Source organism: Balaenoptera physalus, assembly GCF_965194825.1.
Source record: "Balaenoptera physalus genome assembly, chromosome: 14".
Taxonomy (NCBI): Eukaryota; Metazoa; Chordata; class Mammalia; order Artiodactyla; family Balaenopteridae; genus Balaenoptera; species Balaenoptera physalus.
The window spans coordinates 66,951,750-66,979,380 of NC_138893.1; the positions used below are offsets into that span (position 1 = coordinate 66,951,750).

At 34.9% G+C, this 27,631-nt stretch overlaps 1 long non-coding RNA gene and 1 pseudogene across 2 annotated transcripts in view; both read left to right on the plus strand.

The window, feature by feature from the left end:
- The window catches only part of LOC309642406, a 319,326-nt gene extending 299,146 nt beyond the window's left edge, over window positions 1-20,180 (plus strand). The window contains exon 4 of the long non-coding RNA XR_014253167.1: window positions 20,097-20,180. This is a non-coding gene — a long non-coding RNA (uncharacterized lncRNA). The remainder of the gene's footprint in view (window positions 1-20,096) is intronic.
- The window catches only part of LOC309642388 (small ribosomal subunit protein eS27 pseudogene), a 71,721-nt pseudogene continuing 55,254 nt past the window's right edge, over window positions 11,165-27,631 (plus strand). Inside the window, exon 1 of the transcript XR_014268608.1 lies at window positions 11,165-20,188. The product of XR_014268608.1 is annotated as a small ribosomal subunit protein eS27 pseudogene (transcript). The remainder of the gene's footprint in view (window positions 20,189-27,631) is intronic.

Here is a 27,631-nt window from a genome sequence, read left to right on the forward strand (position 1 = left end):
GGGCATATCTTCAGTCTTCTATTTGCCAGTTACATAAACTTAGACAACTTCCATAACTTTTCTAAACTTGAATTCATCTACAAAATTAGATTTTAAAGTATTTAATTCCTATGCTTGCAGAGAGAATTTAATGATATCATGAAAAGCAAAACCAGGCCATTCTAAATGCTCAATAAATGCTATTTATTAGTACTTTTCTTTTGTTATTACATCTCTCCCGCCTAATTTTTCCACAGAATATACTAGTTTCATCTGTAAGTTGCAACTGTCCTTGTTACGTTAAAAATTGTATTTTAGTTTCCAACATTCTTTAGTTTACTATAAGGAAAGTATTTAATTTCAAAACCTCATTCTGCTGAAGTCTGCCACACATTGAGAGATTTCCCATACTAGTCTGAATGTTCATAAACAGGATTTGCCTAGCTTGTCTCCTCCTCAGTTAGAGGGAAATACCCACAGTTCTTAATTTGCAAATGATTCCACCTGGGAGTATTTCATAGGTACAATGTGTTTAGTGGTCAACATGTTCTTAAGTCAGCCAAAGGTCTTCCTAATCCCGTATTGTATTTGAAACTTTCAGAGGCCACTTTAGATAAGGGCACTCTACTTCCTTCTTTTGTGGCAGATGTAGAATAACAAAAATTCTGTGTCACTCATCATACAGTCGTAAGAAGTTGTCGAGAGGAAGAGATAGAGTATCACTAAGAATAGACTAGATTATGTTGTAATAATATACAAGTTCCAGGATCTCTTTGACTTGTAAAACAAAGGCTTTCCTCTTGCACATATGACAAGTCTATTGTAGGTTAGGAATGACCCAACTTCACATAATACTTACTCTGGGACCTAGGCTTCCCCACACTAATGGTCATGATGGCAGAAAGAAACAGGAAATAGGACCTCATGCTGACTCTTAAAGCTTCTGTCCAGAATGGACACATGCCAATTCCATCCATATTTCATTGGTCAAAGCAAGGCACATGGTCAAGCCTAATATCAAAGGGGAAATGAATACTTGTGAATAATACTATCTACTACAACGAATATAATAGGAATGATATCATAGAGATATATATTTCTTCATTGTATACTTTCTATGTACTATATGCATTACTTCATTTCATCCTTATATTAATCCTGGGAGGACAAGCATTTGTCATTATCCCCACTTTATATACTTAAGAATTTAATTCAAAAGAACTTGGAGTCTGAGAAGATGGTACAATAGGAAGCACCAACAATCCGTCTTCCCACCTAGACAACAACTACACTGGCAGAACTGTCTGAAGTAACTATTTTGGTACTCTGAGGTCTTTTGAAGACTTGCAACTTCCAGGGGAAATCTTGGGTGGTGAATTTCAGTTAATTTCAGTCAATTTCAGCTCTTAGCTTATTAATGGATAACATTCCCACCACCTAGCCTAATAGCAGGCAGCTGTGCATGTATTCCTGGAGAAGCTTGCATGCAGCTTGCAGGAAGCAGGGTGGGAAATAAGGACGCTGTCCTATAAATATTGGAGATCTGTGTTCTGATCACTGATTGCTGCTTCTCACCATGGAAGTGCAGTCACAGAAGTGGGCAGCCTTTATTGCACTACCCACCCTTCATTGTTTCGAACACTTCCCTTTGACTGAAGTGATTTCCGGGGGATTTAGGGGCTGGTATGCTTCCCTTCTTACTTTATTTTTCCTTTTTTCCTCTTTTGGAAGTCTTAGGACATTCCAAAGCAACTGCATATATGGGGTAAATTAGAGGGTCACTCTACGTGCTGAGGGAAAGGCACAGGCTCAGAAAGGACCTAAGAAAACCTTAGGTTTACACCTCAGCGCAGAGACAACCTGCGTCAATCAAAAATAAAACAAAATAAATAAAAACCAACAAACTCTGGGAAAGGAGGATAATCTGACTTCCAGGGTTATTACATTATTCAATTCAAATGTCCAGTTTTCAAGAAAAATCACAAAGCATGTGAAAAAACCCCAAGGAAATATGAACTAATCATAGGAAAAAATAAACCAATAGAAACTGTCCCTGAGGAAGACTAGACAACAGATCTGCTAGACAAAGACTTTAAAACAGCATCTTAAAGATATTCAAATAACTAAGGAGGAAGTGGGAAAGTCATGAAAATGATGTATGAACAAAATGGAAATATCAATAGAGAGACTGAAAACCTAAAAGAAAAAAACAAACAAAAAAAATTATAGGGCTGAAAAAGTACAATAACAGAAATAAAAAATACACTATACGGATTCAAAGGCAGTTTTGAGCAGACAGAAGAAAGAATCAATAAATTTAATAAAGCAAAACTGAAATTATCTTCTGAGAAACAGAAAGAAAAATGACTGAAGGAAAGTGAATAAAACCTGAGGTACCTATGGAGTACCATCAACCAGACCAACATATGTATTGTGGGACTCCCACAAGGACAAGAGAAAGAGAAAAGGGCAGAGAGATTATTTGAAGAGACAATGGCCAAAATCTTTCCAAATTTGATGAAAGATGTGAATATAAATATCCAAGTAGCTCAATGAACACGAAGTAGAATGAACTCAAAGGGACCCACATTAAGATACCATATAATGGAAGCATTTTAAAACAAAGACAAAGAGAGAATCCTGAAAGCAGAAAGAGAATAATGACTCATCATGTACAAGGATTACCAGTAGCTTTCTCTTCAGAAACTTTGGAGGCCAGAAGTCAGTGAGGTGATATTCAAGGTGCTAAGAGAAAAAAAAAAAAAGTCAACTAAGACTCCTATATCCAACAAAACTGTCTTTCAAATGTAAGGGAGAAATTAAGACAGTCCCAGTTAAACAATAACTGAGGGAGTTTATTATCATTAGGCATGCCTTGCAAGAAGCCCTAAATGAAGTTTTACAGTTTAAAATGAAAGGACACTAGACAGTAACTCAAAGCTGTATGAAGGAATAAAGATCTTCTGAAGGTAAATACATATGCAGTTATAAAAGCTAGTATTAAAACAATGGTCTATTACACCACTTTTTGTTTTTACACGATTTAAGATACTATTGCTTTAAAAAAAACAATTATTAGACTAAAATCTAGTATTAGTGTAACTTTGGTTTGTAACTCTACGTATTGTTCTCTACAGAATTTAAGAGATTAGTGCACTAAAATTTTTCTAGTTTATGTTTCTGGACATACAATGTAATTTTTTGACATCAATAACTGAAAGGAGTGGAGATTGGTTCAAGATGGCACAGTAGAAGGACGTGCGCTCACTCCCTCTTGCGAGAACATCAGAATCACAACTAACTGCTGAACAGTCATCGACAGGGAGACACTGGAACTCACCAAAAAAGATACCCCACATCCAAAGACAAAGGAGAAGCCACAGTGAGATGGTAGGAGGGGCACAATCACAATAAAATCAAATCCCATAACCGCTGGGTGGGTGACTCACAAACTGGAGAACAATTATACCACAGAAGTCCACCTACTGGAGTGAAGGTTCTGAGCCCCACATCAGCCTTCCCAACCTGCTGGCAATGGGAGGAGGAATTCCCAGATAATCAGACTTTGAAGGCAAAACTTGATTTGATTGCAGGACTTCAACAGGCCTGGGGGAAACATAGACTCCACTCTTGGAGGGCACACACAAAGTAGTGTGTGCATCAGGACCCAGGGGGAAGGAGCAGTGACCCCATAGGAGACTGAACCAGACCTACCTGCTAGACTTGGAGGGTCTCCTGCAGAAGCGGAGGGGGTGGCTGTGCATCACCATGGGGAAAAGGACACTGGCAGCAGAAGTTCTGGGAAGTACTCCTTGGTGTGAGCCCTCATGGAGTCCACCATTAGCCCCAGCAAAGAGCCTCTAGGCTCCAGTGCTGGGTTGCCTCAGGCCAAACAACCACAGGGAGGGAACTCACCCCCATCCATCAGCAGATAAGTGGATTAAAGTTTTACAGAGCTCTGCCCACCAAGGCAACACCCAGCTCTACATGCCACCAGTCCCACCCCTCAGGAAGCTTGCACAAGCATCTTAGATAGCCTCATCCACCAGAGGGCAGACAGCAGAAGCAAGAAGAACTACAGTCCTGCAGCCTGTGGAACAAAAACCACATTCACATTCATTCACATGCTTGAAAGAGAGACAAAATGAAAAGGCAGAGGACTATGTACCAGATGAAAGAACAAGATAAAACCCCAGAAAAACAACTAAATGAAGTGGAGAATAGGCAACCTTCGAGAAAAAGAATTCAGAATAATGATACTGAAGATGATCCAGGACCTTGGAAAAAGAATGGAGGCAAAGATGAGAAGATGCAAGAAATGTTTAACAAAGACCTAGAAGAATTAAAGAACAAACAAACAGAGATGAACAATACAATAACTGAAATGAAAAATACACTAGAAGGAATCAATAACAGAATAACTGAGACAGACGAACAGATAACGGACCTGGAAGACAGAATGGTGGAAATCACTGCCACGGAACAGAATAAAGAAAAAAGAATGAAAAGAAATGAAGAGAGCCTAAGAGACCTATGGGGCAATATTAAATGCACCAACATTTGCAATATAGGGGTCCCAGAAGGAGAAGAAAGAGAGAAAGGACCCAAGAAAATATTTGAAGAGATTATAGTCAAACACTTCCCTAACATGGGAAAGGAAATAGCCACCCAAGTCCAGGAAGCGCAGAGAGTCCCAGGCAGGATAAACCCAAGGAGAAACACGCCGAGACACATAGTAATCAAACTGACAAGAATTAAAGACAAAGAAAAATTATTAAAAGCAACAAGGGAAAAATAGCAAATAACATGCAAGGGAACTCCCACAAGGTTAACAGTCGATTTCTCAGCAGAAACTCTACAAGCCAGAAGGGAGTGGCATGATATATTTAAAATGATGAAAAGGAAGAACCTACAACCAAGATTACACTACCCGGCAAGGTTCTCGTTCAGATTCGACAGAGAAATCAAAAGGTTTACAAAAAAGCAAAAGCTAAGAGAATTCAGCACCACCAAACCAGCTCTACAAAAAATGCTAAAGGAACTTCTCAAAGTGGGAAACACAAGAAAAGAAAAGGATCTACAAAAACAAACCCATAACAATTAAGAAAATGGTAACAGGAACATACATACCAATAATTACCTTAAATGTGAATGGATTAAATGCTCCAACCAAAAGACACAGGCTCCCTGAATGGATACAAAAACAAGACCCATATATATGCTGTCTACTAGAGACCCACTTCAGACCTGGGGACACATACAGACTGAAAGTGAGGGGATGGAAAAAGATATTCCATGCAAATGGAAATCAAAAGAAAGCTGGAGTAGCAATACTCATATCAGATAAAATAGACTTTAAAATAAAGAATGTTACAAGAGACAAGGAAGGACACTACATATGATCAAGGGATCAATCCAAGAAGAAAATATAACAATTATACATATATATGCACCCAACATAGGAACCCCTCAATACATAAGGCTACTGCTAACAGCTATAAAAGAGGAAATCGACAGTAACACAATAATAGTGGGGGACTTTAACACCTCAATTACACCAATGGACAGATCATCCGGGCAGAAAATTAATAAGGAAACACAAGCTTTAAATAACACAATAGACCAGAGAGATTTAATTGCTTATTTATAGGACATTCCATCCCAAAACAGCACATTACACTTTCTTCTCAAGTGCACATGGAACACTCACCAGGAGAGATCACATCGTGGGTCACAAATCAAGCCTCGGTAAATTTAAGAAAACATATCAAGCATCTTTTCTGACCACAACACTATGAGATTAGAAATAAATTACAGGGGAAAAAAACGTAAAAAACACAAACACATGGAGGCTGAACAATACATTACTAAATAACCAAGAGATCACTGAAGAAATCAAAGAGGAAAGCAGAAAACACCTAGAGACAAATGACAACAAAAACATTATGATCCAAAACCTATGGGATGCAGCAAAAGCAGTTCTAAAAGGGAATTTTATGGCTATACAATCCTACCTCAAGAAACAAGAAAAATTCAAATAAACAATCTAAGCTTACACCTAAAGGAACTAGAGAAAGAAGAGCAAACAAAACCCAAATTTAGTGGAAGGAAATAAAGCATAAAGATCAGAGCAGAAATAAATAGAAACAAAGAAAACAATAGCAAAGAACAATGAAACTAAAAGCTGGTTCCTTGAGCAAAACAAAATTGATCAACTTTTAGCCAGTCTCATCAAGAAAGAGAGGGAGAGGACTCAAATCAATAAAACTAGAAATGAAAATGGAGAAGTTACAACGGATACCACAGAAATACAAAACATCCTAAGAGACTACTACAAGCAACTCTATGCCAATAAAATGGACAACCTGGAAGAAATGGACAAATTATTAGTAAGGTATAACTTTCCAAGACTGAGCCAGGAAGAAATAGAAAATATGAACAGACCAATCACAAGTAATGAATTTGAAACAGTGATTAAAAAGTTTCCAACAAACAAGTCCAGGACCAGACGGCTTCACAGGTGAATTCTATCAAACATTTAGAGAAGAGCTAACACCCATCCTTCTCAAACTCTTCCAAAAAATTTCAGAGGAAGGAATACTCCCATACTCATTCTATGAGGCCACCATCACCCTGATACCAAAACCAGACAAAGATACTACAAAAAAGAAAATTACAGACCAATATCACTGATGAACGTAGATGCAAAAATCTTCAACAAAATACTAGCAAACAGAATCCGACAACACATTAAAAGGATCATACACCACGATCAAGTGGGATTTATCTCAGGGATGCAAGGACTCTTCAGTATATGCAAAATCAATCAATGTGATATACCCTATTAACAAATTGAAGAAGAAAAATCATATGATCATCTCAACAGATGCAGTGAAAGCTTTTGACAAAATTCAACACCCATTTATGATAAACACTCTCCAGAAAGTGGGCATAGAGGGAACCTACCTCAAATAATAAAGGCCGTATATGACAAACCCACAGCAAGCATCATTCTCAATGGTGAAAAACTGAAATTATTTCCTCTAAGATCAGTAACAAGACAAGGATGTTCACTCTCACCACTATTATTTAACATAGTTTTAGAAGTCCTAGCCAAGGCAATCAGAGAAGAAAAAGAAATAAAAGAAATACAAATTGGAAAAGAAGAAGTAAAACTGTCACTCTGTGGATGACATGATACTATACATAGAGAATCCTAAAGATGCTACCAGAAAACTACTAGAGCTAATCAACGAATTTCATAAAGTTTCAGGATACAAAACTAGTACAGAGAAATCTCTTGCATTCCTATACCCTAACAACGATAGATTAGAAAGAGAAATTAAGGAAACAATCCCATTCACCATTGCAACAAAAAAGAATAAAATACCTAAGGATAAACCTACCTCAGGAGGTAAAAGACCTGTACTCAGAAAAGTATAAGACACTGATGAAAGAAATCAAAGAGGACACAAAGATATGGAGATATATACCATATTCTTGGACTGGAAGAATCAGTATTGTGAAAATGAATATACTACCCAAAGCAATCTACAGATTCAATGCAATGCCTGTCAAATTACCAGTGGCATTTTTTTACCAAACTAGAACAAAAAATCTTAAAATTTGTATGGAAACACAAAAGATCCCGAATAGCCAAAACAATCTTGAGGGAAAGAAACGGAGATGGAGGAATCAGTCTCCCTGACTTCAGACTATACTACAAAGCTACAGTAATCCATACAATATGGTACTGGCACAAAAACAAAAATATAGATCAATGGAACAGGATAGAAAGCCCAGAAATAAACCCATGCACCTATGGTCAACCAATCTATGACAAAGGAGGCAAGGGTATACCATGGAGAAAAGACAGTCTCTTCAATAAGTGGTGCTGGGAAAACTGGACAGCTACATGTAACAGAATGAAATTAGAACACTCCCTAACACCATACACAAAAATAAACTCAAAATGGATTAAAAACCTAAATGTAAGACCGGACACTCTAAAACTCTTAGAGGAAAACATAGGAAGGACACTCTTTGATATAAATCAAAGGAAGATCCTTTTTGACCCACCTCCTAGAGTAATGGAAGTAAAAACAAAAATAAACAAATGGGACCTAGTGAAACTTAAAAGCTTTTGCACAACAAAGAAACTATAAATAAGACGAAAAGACAACCCTCAGAATGGGAGAAAATATTTGCAAACAAATCATTGGGCAAAGGATTAATCTCCAAAGTATATAAACAGCTCATGCAGCTCAATATCAAAAAAACAAACAACCCAATCCAAAAATGGGCAGAAGACCTAAATAGACATTTCTCCAAAGAAGACATACAGATGGCCAAGATGATATTGAAAAGCTGCTCAACATCACTGATTATTAGAGAAATGCAAATCAAAACTACAATGAGGTATCACCTCACACCAGTTAGAATGGGCATCATCAGAAAATCTACAAACAACAAATGCGGGAGAGGTTGTGGAGAAAAGGGAACCCTTTTGCACTGTTGGTGGGAATGTAAATTTATACAGCTATGTTCTCACTATGGAGAACAGTATGGAGGTTCCTTAAAAAACTAAAAATAGAATTACCATATGACCCAGCAATCCCACTACTGGGCATATACCCAGAGAAAACTATAATTCAAAAAGACACATGCACCCCACTCTTCATTGCAGCACTGTTTACAATAGCCAGGTCATGAAAGCAACCTAAATGCCCATCGTCAGACAAATGGATAAAGAAGATGTGGTACATATATATACAATGGAATATTAGTCAGCCATAAAAAGGAACGAAATTGGGTGATTTGTAGAGATGAGGATGGACCTGGGACTGTCATACAGAGTGAAGTAAGTCAGAAAGAGGAAAACAAATATCGTATATTAACACATATATGTGGAATCTAGAAAAATCATACAGAAGGACTGGTTTGCAATGCAGAAATAGAGACACAGATGTAGAAAACAAACGTATGGATCCCAAGGGGGAAAGTGGGGGACGGGGGTGGTGGTGGTTGTGGGATGAATTGAGAGATTGATATCGACATATATACACTAATATGTATAAAATAAATAACTAATGAGAACCTGCTGTATAAAAAAAATTCAAAAAATATATATAAAGTACATTCACAGCAAAAAAAAGAAAACTGAAAGGAGTGGGTTCATATCTGTAAATGAGCAGAGGTTTTGTATGTTACTGAGGTTAAGTTATAATAAATTCAAATTAGTGTGTTAACTCTAGGATATTAAATGTACTCTCCTTGGCAACCATAAAGAAAATAGTTATAGAATATGCACATAAGGAAATGAGAAATGAACTAAAATATTTCACTATAAAAATTAACTAGGGACTTCCCTGGTGGTGCAGTGGTTAAGAATCTGCTTACCAATGCAGGGGACATGGGTTTGATCCCTGGTCCAGGAAGATCCCACATGCTGAGGAGCAAGTAAGCCCATACGCCACAACTACTGAGCCTGCACTCTAGAGCCTGCGAGCCACAACTACTGAGCCCGCCCGTGAGCCACAACTACTGAGCTCACGCGCCACAACTACTGAAGCCCGCATGCCCCTGAGCCTGCATGCCACAACTACTGAAGCCCGTACGCCTAGAGCCTGTGCTCCACAATAAGAGAAGCCACTGCAATGAGAACCCCGCACACCACAATGAAGAGTAGACCCTGCTTGCCACAACTAGAAAAAGCCCACGCAGCAACTAAGACCCACGGAGCCAAAAAAAGAAAATCAACTAAATACAAAGAGACAGAAATTAGGGATAAGAAAGCTGTAAGACATATAGAAAACAAAGAGCAAAATAGCAGAAGTAAGTCCTATAAGAGACTCGCTTTAGATCCAAAGACAGCTTGGATATGACACCAAAGACACAGGTAACAAAAGGACAAATAGACAAATTGATCTTTATGAAAATTAAAACTGGTGTACCAACAGAGTGAAAAGTCAGCCTACTGAATAGGAGAGACTATTTATAAATCGTATATATGATAAGGGATTAATATCCAGGATACATAGAGAACTCCTAAAACTCAACAACAACAACAAAAACGACCTGATTCATAAATGGGCAAAACAACTTGAATAGACATTTCTCCAAATAAGATATATTAATAGCCAATAAACACATGAAAAGATGTTCAGCATCAATAATCATTAAGGAAATGCAAATCAGAACCACAATGAAAAACCACTCACACTCATTAGGATGGCTATTGCAAAAAATAAATAAAAACAAGTGTTGGTGAGGATGTGGAGGGATTGAGGCAATTGTGCACTGTCGGTGGGAATATAAAATGGTACAGGTGTTGTAAAATACAGTATGGCAGTTATTCAAAAAATTAAAAGTAGAATTCAGATATGATTCAGCAATCTCACTTCTGGATGAGTACCCTAAAGAATTGAAAGCAGGGTCTTGAACATCAAACATGATCACTACATCAAGAGATATTTGTGTACCCACGTTCATAGCAGCATTCATAGCTAAAACATGGAAAGCAACCCAGTGTCCACTGACATGAATGAATAAGCAAAATGTGGTATAAACATACAATAGAATATAATTCAACCTTAAAAAAAAGGAAATTCTGACATGCTACAATATGCTCAAAGCTTGAGGACATCATGCTAAGGGAAATAAGCCAATCAAAAAAACAAAAACTGTATTATTCCACTTATATGAAGTACTTAGAATAGTCAAAGTCATAGAGATAGAAAATGGAATGGTGGTTAGCAGGTCTTGGGGCAGAGTGAATGGGGAGTTATTGTTCCTGGGTACAGAGTTTCAGTTTTGCAAGATGAAGAGTTCTGCAGATGGATGGTGGTGATCATTGCACAACAATATGAATGTATTTTATACTACTGAACTGTACACTTAAAAATGGTTAAGATGGGCTTCCCTTGTGGCGCAGTGGTTGAGAATCTGCCTGCCAATGCAGGGGACACGGGTTCGAGCCCTGGTCTGGGAAGATCCCACATGCCGAGGAGCGGCTGGGCCCATGAGCCACAATTACTGAGCCTGCGCATCTGGAGACTGTGCTCCGCAACATGAGAGGCCCGCGCACCACGATGAAGAGTGGCCCCCACTTGCTGCAACTAGAGAAAGCCCTCACACAGAAACGAAGACCCAACACAGCCATAAATAAATAAATAAATAAAAATTTTTTTAAAAAATGGTTAAGATGACAAATTTTATGTGAAGTGTATTTTACCACAATAAAAAATTGAGAAAAAGAGATCATGGAATATACATAAATTCCAGTAATATGAATTTTGGGAAAACAATGAATTTACATTGGTGGCAATGAGTTTACAATCATGGAAAATATTCAAGAAATCTACTTAGAGTAAATATGCAAGAGAGATAATTTAAGCATTGTATGAGTGGCTAAACAAGATAAACTAAAATACTTCTTTTACTCTTGAGATCCTAAAATACTGTGACTTTTCCAAAGTCTAACACCTAGTATGAAGCTAGAAAAGGGTAAAATGTCTCTCTCTTCCAAGTGACCATAAATTCAGAAAAAGAAAAACAGAGCCCACTATGCATTGATGATCTAGTGATTCCACTGCTATGAATTCTAAATGTTGGATATAGGTTTAGCATATAAATTTCTTAATCTCTTAGTTAGTATGTCTGTTTACTCAGTGAGTGTAATGCTGTGAATTATTACTGTATTGCATCAAATTATTCAGATAATCTGAGGATTACTGCATTGATGTGGTTCTGAATAAAATATAAGTAGGTAGGCAATGGCATCTTTACATGTGTCCCAGATGGGTGGAAATCATTGCATTATAAATAAATAAATGTGCCAATAGAAAGCAGAAAGTAAATACTTCTGGTGTCATTGCTTAAAAGCTAGGTTCTCCTTGACCAGATAGCTGTACCAAGGTCTCAAATCATAAATATGTATTTTTAGAACAATGTTATAAAGAAACAGTTAATATATCGATGACTCTACTTCCTTACTCCTTTCTCTCATGAGTTTTATAGTTTCACTGACACTGGTTCTACTGTGTTGTAATTCTACAATTGTTATTTGAAGTAGTGACCTCAATTTTTACTGTTCATCAAATAAAAATGTAATACTAGAAAAATATAAGAATTTTTATCATTGATTTTAATTATTACAGCTTTTTTACTTTTAGTAATCCCAGCCATTTAACTTAATTAATCTCCATTTAACATAACTAAGTAGACACAAAATTTAAAGAGTGATATGAACTTGCTTTTTGTAACTTTATTCATTTGTTTCTTTTTGTTTATTTTGGGAGCTAGATACCAAAGATTCTGGTTAATAGTTAAAGAAAAAAACTCTAAATTATCAGCCATACCTTCTTGAACAGAAATTCAGCATTTCAGAAACTCATAATCCGAGAGGTGCTATCAGGTCATATCTGAGTGTAATTCATGATATAATTAGCATCAGAGTGTTCAAAAGAAATCCTTTTCAAACTAGTCATTAGCCAGTGCCCTCATAAATCACTTACTTCTAAGACAGTTTTAAATAAATCCAAACTTTTGAAAGGGTTTTGGATTTTAGATCTCTAGAAGTTAGATACCACAAATGGTATTAGAAATCTATGCCAGCATTTCTCACAAATTACCCTCCAATGACGTGAACTTTAATGTAATTGGGGATATGGCCCTATCATATTCCTCTCAGGGAAATTCAAGCCCCATTGTAAAAATATAACTCATTAGGAACCATAAGTATTTAACATTATCATTATCCTATGTTCATTTTGATCCCAGGCACCAGTTCTGAATTCCAAAATGGTGCTTATCTCAATCTAATAACTGCTAAGGGGCACAAAGCCAGTGAGTGAAATGCCTCTATTTTCAGAAAGAGTAGTTTGACAAAATTACCTCTATTACTAAAATTGATGCTGCTTATGCAGAATCCACAAATTATTATTTGATGAGGCTTAAAAGTTGATTTCACCATATTTGAGAGAAACAGGTTGAAAGCAGGAAGAATTTTTTTCCCATTTAATGAATGTTTTAGATTTTTAAAAAATATTTCTATTTTTAAATCTTTAGGAATAGAGTTCAGCCAATTAAATAAATATACTTATTGCATATTTGAAGAATTAGAAATATCTAGTGATATTTACCAGGTAGACTGCTAAACATGTGGAACTCTCTATAATAAATGTAACTAGTTCTTCCAGCCTGATACAACACAATAGTCTCAGATACATGCAATGAATATAGATTACTATCCTTTGAAAATTTATATTCCTTATTTTGAAAGCTTATTTTTAAAGAACCTATAAGAGGGCTTAGTTTAAATATTCTGTAAATGTTATTTTTTAAAGTATTTATATATTATTTTAATTTTAATTAAATTTAATTTTAATATTTTATATATTTACTTTTAGTATTGATTTTATTTACAAACTTTTTTTAAGTTTATGCAATTGCAAACATCTATCCAGTCCCTGCCCTTAAGATGAGTTCTAAGTAGAATAGAATTGAAGAAACTAAGCTTAGAGAGTCAAGGGTGACTTCCTGGAAGAGTTCATGTCAAAAACAAGGGAACAGCAAATGCGAAGTTCTGGAAGCCGGAGAATTTGATACATAAACAAAGAACAAAAACCTGGCAGCAGTTTAGTACTTCCAGGTACTGAAAAAAAGAGGAGAAATTAATGAGGGTTTGCCTGTAATATCCACCCTATGTACCTAATATGTAACATGCAAGCAGAACAACATTGCAAAATCACCAAGAACACTCAGTGCAGAGCTTGTAGAAGGGCCTCAACATAAATTAGTTTCCGCCTCTAACCAAATGCAACAAAGATAGGTTAAAATAAAACTAACTGCATTTTTCAGTGGTGAGGAAGAAGGGAGGTGGCGTTTAGTGGTGTGGTAGTGAGTAGGAAACATGGCATAGCATAATAATAATAATAATAATAATAATAATAATAATAGTAGTAGTAGTAGTTCATGCAGCTTACTATATGCCTGGTACTGTTCTAAGGACTTTAAAAGAACCATTTAAAATTCATGAAAAAACCCTATGAGATATTGTTATCATTCTCAGTTTCCAGATGAGAAATTTTAAATAACTTGCCTACAGTTGCATAGCTGAGCCAGAATTTGAAAGCTTAAATTTAAACAGCCCTCTTTTTGCATCTGGACCCTACCATTCACCCGCTGTGTGGTCCTGGGTAAGTAACTAACTTAACTAACATCTCTCACATTAAAAATGGGGACATGTGAAAAATCTGAAAGAGAAATTATGGAAACACTCCCATTTACCATTGCAACAAAAAGAATAAAATACCTAGGAATAAACCTACCTAGGGAGACAAAAGACCTGTATGCAGAAAACTATAAGACACTGATGAAAGAAATTAAAGATGATACCAACAGATGGAGAGATATACCATGTTCTTGGATTGGAAGAATCAACATTGTGAAAATGAGTATACTACCCAAAGCAATCTACAGATTCAATGCAATCCCTATCAAATTACCAATGGCATTTTTTACGGAGCTAGAACAAATCATCTTAAAATTTGTATGGAGACACAAAAGACCCCGAATAGCCAAAGCAGTCTTGAGGGAAAAAAACGGAGCTGGAGGAATCAGACTCCCTGACTTCAGACTATACTGCAAAGCTACAGTAATCAAGACAATATGGTACTGGCACAAAAACAGAAACATAGATCAATGGAACAAGATAGAAAGCCCAGAGATAAACCCATGCACCTATGGTCAACTAATCTATGACAAAGGAGGCAAAGATATACAATGGAGAAAAGACAGTCTCTTCAATAAGTGGTGCTGGGAAAACTGGACAGCTACATGTAAAAGAATGAAATTAGAATACTCCCTAACACCATACACAAAAATAAACTCAAAATGGATTAGAGACCTAAATGTATGACTGGACACTCTAAAACTCTTAGAGGAAAACATAGGAAGAACACTCTTTGACATAAATCACAGCAAGATCTTTTTTGATCCACCTCCTAGAGTAATGGAAATAAAAACAAAAATAAACAAATGGGACCTAATGAAACTTCAGAGCTTTTGCACAGCAAAGGAAACCATAAACAAGACGAAAAGAGAACCCTCAGAATGGGAGAAAATATTTGCAAACGAATCAGTGGACAAAGGATTAATCTCCAAAATATATAAACAGCTCATTCAGCTCAATATTAAAGAAACAAACACCCCAATCCAAAAATGGGCAAAAGACCTAAATAGACATTTCTCCAAAGAAGACATACAGACAGCCACGAAGCACATGAAAAGATGCTCAACATCATTAATTATTAGAGAAATGCAAATCAAAACTGCAATGAGGTATCACCCCACACCAGTTAGAATGGGCGTCATCAGAAAATCTACAAACAACAAATGCTGGAGAGGGTGTGGAGAAAAGGGAACCCTCTTACACTGTTGGTGGGAATGTAAATTGATACAGCCACTATGGAGAATAGTATGGAGGTTCCTTAAAAAACTAAAAATAGAATTACCGTATGACCCAGCAATCCCGCTACTGGGCATATACCCTGAGAAAACCATAATTCAAAGAGACACATGCACCCCAATGTTCATTGCAGCACTATTTACAATAGCCAGGTCATGGAAGCAACCTAAATGCCTATCAACAGACGAATGGATAAAGAAGATGTGGTACATGTATACAATGGAATATTGCTCAGCCATAAAAAGGAACGAAATTGAGTCATTTGTTGAGACGTAGATGGATCTAGAGACTGTCATACAGAGTGAAGTAAGTCAGAAAGAGAAAAACAAATATCGTATATTAACGCATGTATGTGGAACCTAGAAAAATGGTACAGATGAGCCGGTTTGCAGGGCAGAAGTTGAGACACAGATGTAGAGAACGGACATATGGACACCAAGGGGGGAAAACTGCGGTGGGGTGGGGATGGTGGTGTGCTGAATTGGGCTATTGGGATTGACATGTATACACTGATGTGTATAAAATTGATGCCTAATAAGAACCTGCAGTATAAAAAAAAAAATGGGGACATAATGAGGCAATTGTGAATATTGAATTTTAAAAAATCATAAAGTTCATGAAATATTATATATCCCCAATAAAATGTTAGTTTTCCTTCCTCTTCCTACAACCCTCATGGCTGTTATCCATTTATTCAGTGGTCATGTACTGACTGCCTAAGAAAAAATATAATACTTAGCCAAAGACTTGGAAAAACACCTCAGACTGTTAACAGTCATTATCACTGAGATGAAGAATGAAAGTAGGCTGGTGTGAGATTTAACTCCTGTATACCAGTGCCAAGCCCATTAATTGGGCCTTATCCCTTTGGGGAAAAGCAGGAAGTATTAGGGAAAGTTCCAAAAACCACCGCCCAGTAAGAATGAGCTCTATCATCTCCTGGACCTGAAATTATCACCAAATAGAATATATGAGGCAGTTTGCAGGTACCAAGCATCTAGTTTACCCTAGTTCCTTTAGGTGACCTGGCCAAGTCATACAACAGGTACCAAAGACATGCAACAGGTCTGAGGTACCTTAAAAATTCTCCATTCCTCAGGCTCAATAAACTTGCTTTTATTATAACCTAAAAGCCATCTTTGTACTTTACTTTTGTTCTTTTTCTCAAACCCTTACTGTACTCCCTCTAGATATTCCACCCAGGTGGGGTCATTCTGACTTTGTCCTATTTACTGTTTATTTCCATTTCCTCTAGTATTTTTCATTTCAACTTCAATAATATGTGGTAAGGCTCTATAAAATTGATAAACAGGAGTACCTCAAAAATTTTAATAGTTTATAACCTGCTGTCATCTTGATGATCACAGTAATTTCAGTACACAACTTTAAATGCTACCTTTCATCCACCAGTCATTTCTCCACTATTTACAAAGCTACCAAACAGAATGTAATGTATATGAGAATATATATTTCACCACCTACCTTTATTACATGTATTTTAACATGATACTCTGTTTTTAATTCTGCATGTTATTTTTTAATTTTCTATTTCTTTTTTGTTGTTAAAGAAGAAAGTCCAAGAGAGAATTTTGATACGTACCCATTTGAAAACCATAGATTTATATAAAAAGCTTGACATAAATGAAGAAAGATGGGCAAAAGGAGTATGTAATTTAGGAGAGAGAAGATAGTTCCCAAATTTTACACTCTTTGGAGGACTTCATATCAAACATCAAACAATCTCTCATTGGTTTATGGTTATTATGTATAAAGCATTCTGGTAAGCCTTTAACTTAAATACTCTCACCTAATCCTACATTATAATGTAAAAACTGTTATAACTTCCATTTTATAGATAAAAAAAAAGGCAAAGGTTAAGAAATGTTCCCAAGTCCACACAGCTAGTAAGTATTGGAATCATTGTAAATGCAGGTTTCTCTGACTCTAGGTACTGAACTTTCAAATATTCTGTAAAATCACCATATTTGACAACATGGTAAATGACAAAATAGTAATAATAATAATAATTTGGAGTGAGAAAATATTTGTTTGAGTCTCAGATTTCACACTTATTAGCTGAATATTCATCGAGTCCAAGCAGAGTCTCAGGATACTTCCATCCTGTGGTCACACCAACACCTGGCTCTCAAGTTCCCTCTAGTATTTGTTTCCATTCCACCCAGACAAATGAACATAGAATCATGGTAAGAAATTTTTAACTGTGTACATAACTCACTGACTAGAACTCAGTCACATGACCATTCCTAATTTCATTGGAGTCTTAAAAATGTAGTGGAGCTATGTTTCCAGGAAGAAAAGTTAGCAGGTTTGACATCAGCTAGTAGTCTCCTCCATAAAGTGTATATGTAAAGCCCCATTACTTGATTAATTAGTAGTAATTGCTACTGCTACTTTAAGCCTTTGATGCCCTTGAAAATTAATAAAATAAAAATATACTTCAAAGGAAAAAAAATAAAGTAATATGTGTGATTCAGAATATTAACATTTGTGGAGCTAACCAACGTTGAAACAAAGAGGCATTTCAACCTTTGACTTGGTGATGACCTCCCTAGGAGAACATGCCTATCGAAAATAATTTTCTTCATCCCTCTCCAGAAGAGAAGAGGAAACACAAGAAGTACCCGGTGCAGAACCCCAATTCCTACTTCATGGATGTGAAATATCCAGGATGCTATAAAATCACCACCATCCTTAGCCATACACAAACAGTAGTTTTGTGTGTTGGCTGCTCTACTGTCCTCTGCTAGCCCACAGGAGGAAACGCAAGGCTTACAGAAGGATGCTCCTTCCAAGGGAAGCAGCACTAAAAGCACTTTGAATCAAGATGAACGGGAAACCATCCCAATAAACACATTTTGGATTAAAAAATAAAACAGGCATTTCAATATACAAAAATGAAAAATGAACTACCTTTAGTAGACAGCAACAAGGCATCTCTCCAAAGAAAAACGTCTTTATTTGACTAAGCTAAGGTTAAATAACCTTCACTAGAGAGAATCCCAAAGCAGGAGAGTGTGCTACATAAAAATGTTTGTTTGTTCTTTTATTACACAATATCCCTTTGCATTCCAAATACTCCAGCTAATCTAATTAAAGGTTGGTGAGGGGAAGGGAGTAAAGAGAGAATTTAATTCAGCATGTAATTATTGTTGAGCTGAAGACCATTTTTTTTCAATAAATGAGTAAACTATGAATAACTTTTCACATACTAATTGAAAAACTTCAAGTGAATCAATATTAAAATATACCCAATTGCTATGTATACCAATATGCCTACTGCAGACAGAAATTGGATGAGCATTTTCTGACTTCCTGAGAAATTATCTATCTATATCAAAATATGTATCTATAGATTCGTATCCATACAATATGTGTGCATATCTACAAATTCTCAAAATATTCTGAAAATATTTATGAAACTCAATATCAACAAAAAAAGAATCACATTTAATAGATGAAAGACAAATATGGGCTGAATTGAGGTACCCTCAAAAGCCAGAATTAGATTTTACTCTAAAATCTAAACTAATAAAATGTGTATCGAAAATACAGGATTAGCCATAAATGAGAGTAAAACAAGATATTGTGAATAAGTGAGTAATGGACTAGTTTGGTAAAGTTCAGCACTTTAATTCCTATGATATAAGAATTCACTGCTTGCTATGCAGAAAACTGGTTTATGTTCTTCACGTGAGAAAAATTAAAATAGTAGAAAAGTGACCAATCATGAGAGTGGAGGTGGGGGGGAAGAGTGTGTTGATTCTGCTCATTTAGCATGGTTCAAGGTTCAAAGTGGATGGAGTTCTGGCCAATCCAACATTAGCAATCCGATTGCATAGGTTAGGCTTTACCTGAAAGATATTTAAATCAGCTAATTGATTCCTTGTTCTCCACTTAAACTTCTTAAGAAGGTGTCTTCCAATGTATTTTCCCTACAGAAAGAGAATATGCTAGAGAGGCTGAATTAAACATTCTGATTCACTCGACAGATTAATTTCTCTGTGTAAATGAACAATGACATTTTCATTCATACATATCAGTGGTTTATACCCATCAGTTGCTGTGAAGTTGGCTAATATGAGTCTGTGCACAGAGACAGCTTCCCTCTTAAATTGCAAACAAACTGATCCTGGGAGACTGTTACCCATTCCTTGAACTGTGATGAATCCACCAAGGCAAATGCTACTGGGTTTCTGAGCAGCCAGTCCCTCTTCTCCATGTGACATAACCTTGTTCTGGTGTACTTGTTTCTTGGAAAAGTTTTAATTGCTAATTTTTGTTTTGCTAATTGTCTAATTTACTTTAACCTAGACATTTAATTCTAGAATATTGTGAGATTGTTTAATTTATGGGTCATTAAGTTCTAGATGTTTTTTCCCTTTTTTTCTTGCTTCTTGTTTAAGGACATGAACATATAAAAGAAGATGAAGAAGTAGACATGAATGATTACTAAGTGAAATCTGTATATTTTTTATCTTACTGAAAGATTAGAGAAGTTGACTAATACTATTATATATGTACTTTTAGGGCTATTATTAATTTTCAATTATAGTACTTTTGTATTTGCTCCCAATGTCATTTGCAATTTTTTGATCGTCAGAATTGTTAATTAGCATATGTTTTATAGCATCATGGATCCTGATTCCAGAAGTATCAGGAGCTCTTTCAAGAAATTAGATGACCCGTCACCACTGCCTTCATCCAAACAGACTATTTAAGGTAAATCACCTTTTCCATTTATTAGCTGTGAAACTTCTGGTCATCATTTAAGTTTTCTGTCTTCAGTATGAGTAAGCAAGGCATTTGTAGGACTAAATATAGTACATAAGGTAAAACTATGCCAAAAATTTTTTGAAAGTGATTTTTGTATACAAATGATAAATTTATTGCTAATGAGAGACATCAGATTTTGATAACCTTCCTAAACTAAATAATTGTCATGAGGTGATTATAATTATATGCATAAACCATAATTATTCATTGTATGATGTTGAGTCAACAGCAAATTTTCACATGTTTATGAAACATATTAATATTATGTGTATATTATCAATCAAATCAGTCTTAAATTTTAACTACATCTTCAATTTTTCCAAAATTAAATAAAAACTGTTTACAGGATAAATATGACATGAAAATTTTGCTTTTTATATTCTCATGCTAAAACTTAAAATAATGTTAGTTCTTTAACACATTTCCAGAATGGCATTAACCTGATATTTTTCAAGATTAAATTTTATTAAAGAAACTTACGCCTGTCCTAGTTTAGGATAAGCTTAAATGCTAAAATAAATCTCCCTAAGTTTAATGTTCTAAAGATAATTTCATATAAGCTACTATCCTAGAGAACTACTAATAATTTTATGGTATTCATAAAAAAGAAAATGTACTCTAAGTAAGTACAAAAAATGCCTGGAATTATAGAACTAGTGCAAAATTCTTAACTTCAAATAATTATATTTTACTCTTGTACCTTAATAATACTCCATACAGGCTGAAGTCATTGATTTTCTGAGTTTGCTTGCATAATATTTAGTTCTAAACTTAAATGTTAGACTTCATAAAATACAAGAAAATGGGCATTATAGATGAAACATATTTTATTTTTAAAAGATAGTGCTTATAAATTGATAAAATCTCAAGGATAGGAGAAATATTATCACATTTTATTTAACATTTTTCAAAAGTTGAGCATAAAAGCTACAACACAAAGAAAAGTCCCAAAAGAGAAAATCATACAGGTCATAGTAGCAAATAACAAATGAATAAATCTAGAAATTTATAGCAAATAGTTAAGGAAAAAAATCACTTTAAAGTCTGAAAATATATTCCCAGATAAACATTTTGTCAAAAATTGTTTTGCAAAGCTACAAACCACATAATATTTACACAATTACAAACTGTGAAAATCTTTTGTCAAAACTTATGACAAAAGCTACTAAAGCTGTAATTAAAGATAAAGCGTTAAATGTCAACTTTATTAAAAAAGAACATTTTAACAAAAAATAAGCATTTGAACTCAGATAATTAAAACATGATGAATCCTAAGAAAAGTATGAGAAAGGAAATATAGTAATAAAGGAAAAAGTAGGAATAATTGAAAAATAAAAATTAAAAATAGCAAAACATTTACATTTTCTGAATAAAAAGTAAACTGTGCATTCCTATATTTATCTGTTTTGTACATGTATTTCTTCTACCTGGGACTTATTCCTTTACATTACCACTGAAAACTTTGTACTCCTTTTCTGTGAATCAACTGAATTACCATCTTCATTCTGAGAACTCCGTGATTCTTCGCTCACTATATCTTGCATGTTCCTCATTAGAGGTACTGAAACATTGAATCTTTTGAATAAATGATTTTCTATATGATATCACTACACATTTCAAAGGAAAAATGTAGGATGTAATATATTAAGCAAGCAGTTGATTTTGTTGAAAAAATTATACATGTGTTAGTTTGAATTGGAATTTTAAAAATTGTATTTAGTGACTGGCTATTGCTGATATATAGAAATACTATACCAAATTATTTGCTTAATATTAACTGGTTTTTGAATTTTATTGGATTTTCTAGTTATACAGTTATATTCAAAAAGACATCTCATTCTGCGTATTCTAATTTCTTCATCTTTATATAAAAATGTCTTGATTATTAAGACAAATCAAAGGAAAAGATTTGGATATAATCAATAATTAAGAGTATGCACACTGGTGTAATTTTGCCCAGATGTGAAACCTGGGTCTGCAACCTACCTACCATGTAACCTTGGGAAAGTTACTTATCTCCTTGTTGCCTCCGTTTCTTCCCAATAACTATCTTTTAAGGTGTGTTTGAGGTTTAAATGAATTAAAACTAGTTATATGCTTAGAATAGTGTCTGGTATTGTTTAACCTTTAAGGTAAATGTCTAAAAGACATAGGATAAAAAACATTTCAAGTATTTTTAAGAATTTTATGTGTTTATTTAAACTATACTCAACAAATACTGTTTAATTAACATTTCCACCACTTTTATTTGTGCAAACTTTACTTTCTCTGTCACATTCTAGCTGCAGGACATTAGGCAGCTTTACTTAACATGTGTACACTTCAGGATCTTTATGTGTAAAATGTGGATTTTAATAGTACCATCCTTATAGATTTGTGTATAAAAAATAGGATAATGGTAAAGTAAGAAAGATTTTAGAACATTTTAAGCTTTTACCAAATGCTAAGTAATGTTATTGATATAAGTGAGGCATTGAATATATTATAAAGATGTTTCATATTGAAAACACAGATTAACCGTTAATTTGTGTTGGGACAACTGACCATTCATTACAAGTAAATAAAAAAGTTGCTTTCCTATATTACACATTACACAAAAACAATTTTATATGTAAAACAGAAATCATTACAGTACTAGAAAAAATATAGGTGGGCATTAGTATAATTTCATAAAGAAAATTTTCAAAGAAAATTTGAAAATTAGTATAATTTTTCAAAGAAAAAAATGTCTATTTTATCCTAGTGATATAATCAAAACTTATATAACATCAGAGTAGAAATTATGTTATTAGAGAAAACTTGTTGAATTTTCTTGTATACAGACTCTGCAGAAAATTATGGGAAAGAAGCAACATATTCTGTGCTCTCAAGGGCTATGAAATCTGGTCAGATATCCTTGAATAAAATAACTTGTGAAACGTATGAAGCAGAACATAAGATGCATGGTAAATCACACATAATCTGTAATCCAAGTCAAATTATAGCCAACCTTGAGGACAATTATATAAAATGCAACTGTGCAGTTTTTCAGAATGATATCGATCCTTGTCACATTTTTATAGGCTCCAGCTCAGATTTTGTTTTTAATATGGAAAGTTAAAATTCTAGTGTTTTTCCAGAAAAGAAGAAATCATTCATTCTCAATGAATTATATCATATTTCATGGAAAATTTAGCCAAATTTAATCTATGTTGCTTCTTAGTTTTTATTTTTAAGAAACACAGACATTAAAATGCTCTCTCTGGGTTTTCTTTGTGAGTATCTGGAAAATACAAAGTATCATCATAGCCCTATGTGTCACTGTTTTTCTTTTCAATTCTATAAGCAGACACTGTATTTAATTTGGGGAGTATGCTTTGCTTTAGTAAATTGGATGATAAATAGAGATTCTAAAAAGTTAAGCCTGATTTATCCCTCATTAACTTCTCAAATTATTGAAAATCTCAATAGTGTCATCCGGGAATATTTTCCCAAGGAATAGCCAAATTTTATAAGCATTACACTGTCTATTCATTCTGACAAAACCAATATTTCTATTTAGGCAACACAGTTTGGATTTTATCTATTTATTTTCAGTCTAATTAATTTGAGAATCTAGAGTTTCACCCAGAGACACAAAGGGGGCTCCACGGTGCTCATTTGAGATATTGCAATATTCTGATGCTTCCAAAAATCAGTTCAATTGGCTCTATAATCATTCCTTCTGGTCTTGCTGTTGAAGGTGTAGTTTAGTGGTTTCTCTGATTGCCATACAGAGCTTTATGTTCCTAGAGGACAGGAAGATATAAAACTTACTTCTTTTCAAGCATAGTCACCGTGTTCTAGCCACACTTGCCTTCCTCTTGCTCTAAATCATCAACCTCATGCTGGCCATGATATCTTTGCACCTGCTGGGTTTTGGTTTTGTTTTGTTTTGCTTTTTGTCTGAAAAATTTTACCCAGAATCTTCCTGTATCTGAGTCTTCTGTATTGTTCATGTGTTAGAATATTTATTTTACTTACTCTAGTTAGCTTTCCCAGATTATTCCATCTACAACAGCAGAAACCACACCCCTTCCAACACACACACACACACACACACACACACACACAAACACATACCCGGCCAGTCACTACCACAGAACCGCATTTCCTTTTCTTTATTATTCTGTGTCATGATTGTGTTTGGTTATTTATTTGTCTTATATGTCTCCCCTACTATAATATAAGATCCATGAGAGCAGGGACAGAGGTTCTTTCTTGTACCTCCAGCTTGGAGGACAGGGTCTAATCTACTGAGTGGCCCTCGAGGGTAAGATAATAGAAAGAAATAATAGAGGAAAGAAGGAAGGGAGAGCAAAGGAGCGAGAATGGAAGATAAGACAGAAGACAAATAGCAGTCCAAGTTATAGGCATGTTAGAGGAGCCACTTGGCCTCTCAAATTCCATTATTACTCAATCAACTCTCATAGTATAAACACCCACTTGAGATTTAAATTCAAGGGTGCTTCACTTGGGAAAGACTACTGTGCTCTGCAAAGTCAAGATCAACATGTCAGTGCTGCTATTTTCTTTTATCTAGAGTTCACATCATGCTTATAATTTTATGTTTTAGTTTCCCTCAGTCTATTCAAAAACTACTTGAGACTATACTAATGTTTTCTCAGTCCTCTTTCTTATCAATTTCTTTCTCTTTTTTAAACTCTATTTCCTTTCCCTATGATGGATGACCCTGAATGCCATAAGATTCAATGCAGCAAACTCTAGTAAATATTTTTCGACAATTTGGAATAAAACAATTAATTTCCTAAATAAATTTTAATATATTTACTCATATTTTGGAATTTTGGAACCAGAGTTTCTTTACGTAAACTTTACACACATTTTTAATAATTTAAGCTAGAAACCTTTCACAGTATTTTCACCATGCTTCAGTCTACTTTTGACCAGGTTGCCCTGTTCCTCATGAGTCCTTAGAATTGGTTATAATTGCATAGATTGAATTCAGGGTTACTGATATCCGTAATAGGGGAAAAAAAGTAAGTGACGTATATACCTAATAGTAGTGCTAATACTGATGTAAGTATTAAATAAAGTATGGTGCATCTTTTAAATAAACTATTTTTCAAAAATTATACATGATAATTGAAAAGAATATATACAATATAAAATTATATCACAGTGAAAATGTAAGACAAAAATTAGATCCACATTATTAAAAAATTATATAAAATGAAATGTGATTCAGTGGGCGAGAACTAGAACAATCAGAAAAAAAAAGGAAAGAAGTTTTGGAGTAAAGAAAATACAAAACCATTGCTTTCTTTAATTTTAATTTTCTCATAATTTATAGTTAGTAATGTAGGAAGAGGAGGAGGAAGATGGGGAGGATATAATTATATTGCCAAAAAGAAAGTAAAGGCACATTAAAATAATTTTGTTACATATGTATCCCTTTTCATTCATGAACAAATCAGTGAACATCTACGGTCCCAGGTGTTGCGAAGACAATTTGTTAGGTGTGAACAAGATTTCTGATCTTCAGGAACCTATAATCTGTGGAGGGGTTTAAAACATATGCATGAATTAATCCATTACCAGGCAGCATACAGTAGTTACTATATCTGAATTGCAAAACAGAATTGTTTTGAGAATCTAAGGTGAGTGACAGAAGGCTTCAGACTAGAGGAAGAAAGAAATATTTTTGTTTTTTATTTTCTTTCAGAGTTGAACCTTCAAATTGGTTCATTAGCAATGAAAATACTCTCACCATGTAATGAGAACTTTCCAACTGAGTAAGGGACAATTTTATCCTGATTTCAGTAACTTTTCATTGATAGTTTGCCATAAGCAAATGATTAGATTTAAAACCTTTTTTTTTTTTTTCCCCTATCAGAGGGCATATTTGTAGTCTGTATATAAAACTCTTTTCTGTCAAGAATATATACAAATTTTGGCTACACTAATAAGTTGTAGCAGCTTTTCTTGAAGTTTACACTGTGGAATGTGGTCCCATGTGCTACCCCAGGAAACAATTTTGGGAAACACTATGTATATATACCCCTCTCCTGCCAGAGATTCATCATGACCTTTGCAAATTAAATGTCCTGAGATCTGCTTAATAATATCAGTTATACTGAACTTTAACCAGTATTCTCAATCTTATTTCACCACAAAATCCTTTGGATTAATAGGTATCATGTGTTAATGTCCCAAGTCTCATGTTTGAGCAGCAATATAGTGTAGCTGTTAAAATCAGAGGTACTGGCTAGAGATTGTGATCTTAGAAGAGTTGTTCCACAGAATGAGGATGATAATAGGATGGTAAATAGATTTTCTTTTTGAGTGTGAGCGAGGAATAATCAAGATTATAAACTTTGATCAAGGCCTGATACTTGGTAAGTGATATAAAAGTGTTATCACTATTAGAGCAGCCTTCTCTGTATCCATAGTGCTGATATTCCATCATGGCTGCCCCAACTTACATTCTCAACAACAGAGTAGGAGGGTTCCCTTTTCTCCACAACCTCTCCAGCATTTATTTGTAGACTTTTTAATGATGGCCATTCTGACTAGTGTGAGATGGTACCTCATTGTAGTTTTAATTTGCATTTCTCTAATAATTAGTGATGTTGAGCATCTTTTAATGTGCCTACTGGCCATCTGTATGTCTTCTTTGGAGGAGAGGAGGGAGAGGGATGGACTGGGAGTCTGGGGTTGGTAGATGCAAACTATTACATTAAGAATGGATAAACAACAAGGTCCTACTGTATAGCACAGGGAACAATATCCAGTCTCCTGGGATAAACCTTAATGGAAAAGAATATTTAAAAAGAATGTATATATATATGTGTATAACTGAGTCACTTTGCTGTAGAGCAGAAATTAGCACAACATTGTAAATCAACTATACTTCAATAAAAAAAAATGGATTTCTGCCATTTCCTCTCATGGACATACCTCTGGTAGTCTAGTGGCTTTGGGACTTGGAACTTTGCCTTTCCCTTGCCATTTTTTCCCTGAAGGACTGTAAGATCTTCATGCAGTATTTCTAATCATGGACCTCCTGTTTTATGTACTTCACCTATGTGCTGTTAGATCCTTAATTTAACATTCAATAGGATAATGTATGTCCCTGATCATTATCATTTATTCTGCCCTGTCACTGGCTTGTCATGACACGCTTGCAGTGGTGAGAGTAGTTCACCAAGTAAAAGATTCCTCCATACCACAGACGTAGTCTTGAAGCATGAGTGTGTTGGAAAATATGCCCAGGGAAATCTGATACAGCTCGTAATGTAATCTTTGAGAACCCCTATTGTATAGACTGAGTCTAACAAATACTATGTGATTATTAAACATAAATTGGTGGTTAAATACATATCGTAGACATTTTGGGAAAAGTTGTAT